Here is a 6,253-nt window from a genome sequence, read left to right as displayed (position 1 = left end):
CCAGTCTTCCATTTTATTATTCATACATGAACTGCAACTGACAATCCAAGTTTAACCTCCAAGTTCGTACCAAGTACTCATGTTCAGACATCTGGGCAGTGAGGAGCATTGTGGATACTGCTCAAGATGACCCCGCACATGGACGCAAAGATTTGTGGCGGGGCTTGAACCCCAGGCCTTCTGAATGGGCGCAATGCACAAACAACACTGGAGAATGACACCAGAGGGTAACAGTGAAAAAGAAGTGGAGCACTGAATGGAAACTTCCCATGTTATGTTTGTTTGATTCTACTGGAGATATTCAAGCCAGCTCCGACAAGGATCGCTACGGATGACCACGCGACAAGAGCAGCCAAAAATAGAGAATGGTCTACAGACGTGAACAGGACTAATGGAGCATATGAATGACATCATATGAAACGCTGACTGCATCATCTGAATAGGCCTTCATCATATTCGGCAGTTTTCACACAAAAATGGCCGCCTGAACTTGTTCTCTCCTTATCCCCCCCCCCCCCCCCCACCCACTTTGGACTATAACAAGTAGGCCTATAAATAATCAATAGCCAATTTGATTGGTCACTTTGGCTTATGACATACTAATCTACATTTCTCCCTTACAGACAAAAACAAAGCCAACTAGAAATGTCGCTATGGCGACTGGTATGCCTCCGCCATAATGCATGATTCTCCTAATAGGTCTATAGTACATGTGGACAATGTGTGATTACATTTTCACAAAATTGGCAAAATATTAAAATGACATGTTTGTCACAAATGTATTGAATGTTTACCTTCCTTGACCTATGTTTAATTGGATGAATAGGAGAGCATGTATTTGGGGATTTAAGAACTTTAACTTGACTTTGACCATTTCATAAGTTTATGCACTGAGTAATTTTCAAGGTATGGAGAAAAAGCACAATTTCTGCATTGAACAGTAAATTGTTATCATTTTCATCTGGCCTTTGATTTATAAGAGAAGCACTGTCAGGCAGAACATACATAAATTCAGCATGTACTAAGTTTCAAGATAACTTGAGCCACTTCCGAGATATGGAGAAAAAAAGTAAGTTCAGCACTTTCACTTGATCTTTGACCTTTTGACCTTTGACCTTCTTGGCAAAAAAAAAATCCCAGAGAATCTCTATTGGGTTAGACATGCATACATCAAGTTTAAAAAAAAAATATCCTGCTGGCATTGCATTTAGGGAAATAGTAAGATTTTGAAGTATTGCCCTTGACCTTTGACCCCTGACCTTTGACCCCATGAACCCTAAATTCCCTAGATAACCACTGCCAGTCAGTAGATGCATATACACTATGTTCCATGAAGATACCTTGAACAATTTCCAAGATACAGAGAAAAAAGTGAAATTTTAACATTTTACTTGACCTTTTGACCTTTGACCTTTTGACCTCATGACCCCAAACTTTCACCAGAGAATCTTAATTGGGTAGTACATGTATACACTAAGTTTCAAGAAAATATCTTCAGGCATCGCATAGATATGGGGGAAATAGTAAAATTTCAAGCATTTGACCTTGACCTTTTGACCTTTGACCTTGAGCATGTGCACCCAAAAGTTGATAGGCACAACTTCACCCCCTAATACACACACATGCCAAGTTTCATTAGGATACCTCAAAAGGTTTTGGTAGTTACCCTGTCCACAAAATTCATTACGGACGGACGGAAGGACGGACGGACGGACGGACGGACGGACGGAAGGACGGACGGACGGACGGACAACCCGAAAACATAATGCCTCCGGTACCACTTCGTGGCGGAGGCATAAAAATTCTTCGTTTTGCTGTCTAAAGAGAAAGTGGGCGCAAACAGCTCAGATCTCTTCTGTAATAACCACTAACAAAATGAACTGTTACAAATGATTTGACAGTTTCCTGGTAAGGCTACATAATGAGAAAGGCTTGGTTTGTTTGGTATCTTCTTTCTCTTCATCTGTACACACCGACACCCAGTCCTCTTAAAGATAATAAAAAGTTTTGGTACCTCAAAAGCTTCCCTGAATTTCCTTGTCTTGGTTTGTGTTTCAGGTTAAAGTACGTTGTCTGTGAGAATTACTCGCCCCAAAGTGCTCTCATGTCTTAGTAATCATGCAATAATGGTTTCGTACCAGAGCCGACGCTGTACAGCGTCGATAAATATTGTACGAAACCTCTGACTGCGACCAGCAGCGTGCAGCCCATTGTACGCATAGCTAACTGCGACCAGCAGCCCCATACGCATAGCGTAATGGGGCTTCGCATTGTAGCATTCAGGATCATGACAGAATTAGTATCGCGGGTAAATGTCAACTTAAAATCCAAAAATTTCTTCGATTTGAAGACTTACCAATTAAGTTGAAGTATTGAAAACAGGCTTCGAACAACGTTTGGTTCTGCCAATAGTCCCTTTCTGTTCGAATTGATGACTGAGTGTGACTCGGTCGAGAGGACCTTGGGAGAGCTATACACTGGATACCATGGCCAGCGCATGCGCACACAAACATCTTATCCGTTCATGGATTTGAAATTTGTGTGCATGTGATGTGTTCGCATGCACTGGCTGTATACTAGTATTCATTGTACTGTATGTAGCTCTCCTAAGGTCCTGTCGACCGAGTCACATTCAGTCATGAATTCGAACAGAAAGGGACTATAGGCAGAACCAAACGTTGCCCGAAGCCTGTTTTCAATACGTCAACTTAATTGGTAAGTCTTCAAATTGAAGAATTTATGGGATTTTAAGTTGACATTTACCCTGCGATACTAAATCTGTCATGATCCTGAATGCTACAATGCGAAGCCCAATTACGCTATGCGTATGGGACTGCTGGTCGCTATGCGTATGGGGCTGCTGATCGCAGTTAATTGCATGATTACTAAGACATGAGAGCACTTTGGGGCGAGTAAGTCTCACAGTGTTAGTTATATGAAAGGTACTTTAACCTGAAACACAAACTAAGACAAGGAAATTCAAGGACACTTTTGAGGTACCAAAACTTTTTATTATCTTTAATACCATGACACGACAGGCTATCATCTACTGCTACACAACGGCCACACGAACAGCTCCCTCCACTGTCGTATTTGCGCTCAAATACGCTTTCCTGCTGATCTGCAACATTGTCATCTTCGAGTGGAAACTCCTCGTTACGGGGCAAATAATAATGCCCGCTACTGCAAACACGGTACGGATTTGACCTTGCCGTGACCCCTGGGGAGGGAATATTATCCATCCCAATTCCAAGAAGAATACATATTTGGATGCATTCTGAAGATACATGTACACAGAATTCAAAGATTTTCTAATTAAATTGAAATGTACACTTTCACAAGCGACATGACACTGCATTCTAAGGACGATTTCAGAGTGATAATATTAAAGGGATGGTACAGTATTGGTGGAGATGAGAAATGGGCTTTTAACTTTTTGCGAGATACCAAGAAAACACTTATGATATAGTGCAGATCATACCATTTTAAGAGGAATTCAAAGTTTATTGTTGAAAATTGGGTTTGGAATGACTGAAACATCCGAAAACGAAGAAAAACAAAGCGATCATAATAAAAGGTGGGCCCCATGCACACTTTCTTAGAATCACTCTGTTTTGGATATCTCAGCCATTTCAAAACCAATTTTCATCAAATAAATGTTGAATTCCTCATGGGATTACATGCTCTTTCATATTTCATTAAAGGTTTCTCATTATCTCACCAAAAAACAAGGAAAAGTAGAAATTACGCGGTGCGTAATATATGTCCCCGCCGGAAGTAGCATTTTGTAGCAAAATGTGCAATATAGGTGAAAAATCAAGGTCAAAGGTCAAAGAAGTCAAAGGTCAAAATTCTGTGTAAAAGTTTTGAAGCCCTCACCTAGCGCCATCACATAAAGCAAACGGAATCGAAATCGGGTTAGAAATGGCGAAGGAGTAGCATTTTATAGCCAATGTACAATACAGGTCAAAAATCAAGGTCAAAGGTCAAAGAAGGCAAAGGTCAAAATTATGTGTAAAGTTTTGAAGCCCTCACCTAGTGCCATCACATAAAGCAAACGGAATCGAAATCGGGTTAGAAATGGCGAAGGAGTAGCATTTTGTAGCCAATGTACAATACAGGTCAAAAATCAAGGTCAAAGGTCAAAGAAGGCAAAGGTCAAAATTCTGTGTATAAGTTTTGAAGCCCTCACCTAGTGCCATCACATAAAGCAAACAGAATCGAAATCGGGTTAGAAATGGCGAAGGAGTAGCATTTTGTATCAAAATGTACAATATAGGTCAAAAATCAAGGTCAAAGGTCAAAGAAGGCAAAGGTCAAAATTCCGTGTAGAAGTTTTGAAGCCCTCACCTAGTGCCATCACATAAAGCAAACGGAATCGAAATCGGGTTAGAAATGGCGAAGTAGCATTTTGTAGCAAAATGTACAATATAGGTCAAAAATCAAGGTCAAAGGTCAAAGAAGGCAAAGGTCAAAATTCTGTGTAGAAGTTTTGAAGCCCTCACGTAGTGCCATCACATAAAGCAAACGGAATCGAAATCGGGTTAGAAATGGCGAAGGAGTAGCATTTTGTAGCAAAATGTACAATATAGGTCAAAAATCAAGGTCAAAGGTCAAAGAAGGCAAAGGTCAAAATTCTGTGTAGAGTTTTGAAGCCCTCACCTCGTGCCATCACATAAAGCAAACGGAATCGAAATCGGGTTAGAAATGGCGAAGGAGTAGCATTTTGTAGCAAAATGTACAATATAGGTCAAAAATCAAGGTCAAAGGTCAAAGAAGTCAAAGGTCAAAATTCTGTGTAGAAGTTTTGAAGCCCTCACCTAGTGCCATCATATAAAGCAAACGGAATCGAAATCGGTTTGAAATGGCGAAGGAGTAGCATTTTGTAGCAAAATGTACAATATAGGTCAAAGGTCAAGGTCAAAGGTCACGACTGAAATTTTGTGTAGAAGTTTCAAAGCTCCCATGTAGTGCTATCATATAAAGCAAACAGAATCAAAATTGGCTCATAAATGACAGAGAAGTAGCAAATTGAAGATTTTGATCACACACGGACGCACACACGGACGGACGGACGGACGGACACACACACGTACGGAGCCCGTTTCATAGTCCCCTGCTCGAACTCGTTCGGCGGGGACAAAAATGTTAGAAATCTGAAATTAGGTCTCGACCAAAACTATATGATCCCTTTAATACATTATATCTAAAATATGTGCACACGTCTTTATTCCTCCCTCCTGCTGCCCCCCCCCCCCCATTTCCATGTCATTTGAAACTATACTATTCAAGGAAAGAAGGCTACCTATCATTATATGCAAAATGTGTAATTCCAAGTAACCACGGGGGTATGTAACTTCCAAATTTATTTGACAAAAGGTGCATTCACATTAAAGGTAAAATACAGCAGTAGTCGGCATAGTATTCCATAATTCCAATGTCATAATGACAGCATGGGTATTACACAGTGTACAATTTTGGTGTATTTCATGCTCTACTGAGCTTATGAAAAAAAAAGACATGTAAACACTTTCAGGAGATAATAATCATAAACAAGTTCATTGATATTGATGGGGGAGGGGCAACATGTTCACAGTTTCAAAAAACAACAGTGAGAAAGCTCTACAAAACTAATTGATGCATGCAAGCTTGAGTGCTTGATCACAGCTACTCCAGAAATTCTCAGCTCAGTCTCAAACAGATTCTATCGAAAAGATGCCCCTGACTCTGAACCAATTTTTTTCCCCCAAGCAAAACTTACCAATGATTTCTCCACAAAATGTTACTGCCCTGTACAGAGTAGGCGAGAGCTGGATAACAGGCAAGTGCTTTCTTCCGCTGGACAATCGAGCACGAATGAACTCCAGAGGGCTCACTCAGCGCACACCATCCAATGAAGAAATTATTGCATCCAACTCTCAGATTTGCATATCCGCAAGGCCCGTTTCGACGTCAGTTTGCAGGGTACGAGGGAAGTTCACTGGCCTGTAGGAAGATATTAAAAAATACAAAACAGGATGAGATCGTCAGTGACGCTTAAAATTAATCGTAAATCACGGCGGAATGTGCACAAGGATAAACTGGGCAAATTTTGTTTTAACTCTCACTCTGACACAGTGGAACTCTGCAAAGTGTCTTTTCATTTGCAGAAAATTTTATCTCAACACCAAATCAAAGTTTATACAAAAGAAAAAATGAAAGTTGAAAATAAAGGAGAGGGTCTAATATTAATACAAAGATCATGCAAAAGAGA

General features: G+C 40.3%; 1 long non-coding RNA gene across 1 annotated transcript in view; it reads right to left on the bottom strand.

The window, feature by feature from the left end:
• Positions 1–5,727: 5,727 nt before the first annotated feature.
• Positions 5,728–6,253, bottom strand: part of LOC139745337 (uncharacterized) — a 100,934-nt gene continuing 100,408 nt past the window's right edge. The window contains exon 3 of the long non-coding RNA XR_011711884.1: positions 5,728–5,985. This is a non-coding gene — a long non-coding RNA (uncharacterized lncRNA). The remainder of the gene's footprint in view (positions 5,986–6,253) is intronic.

Source organism: Diadema antillarum, unplaced genomic scaffold (assembly GCF_040938485.1).
Source record: "Diadema antillarum isolate AM-2024a unplaced genomic scaffold, OU_Dant_1.0 seq00001253_RagTag, whole genome shotgun sequence".
NCBI classification, from domain to species: domain Eukaryota; kingdom Metazoa; phylum Echinodermata; class Echinoidea; order Diadematoida; family Diadematidae; genus Diadema; species Diadema antillarum.
The sequence above is the reverse complement of the archived record's forward strand: the minus strand, read 5'-3'. Positions and strand labels throughout refer to the sequence as shown.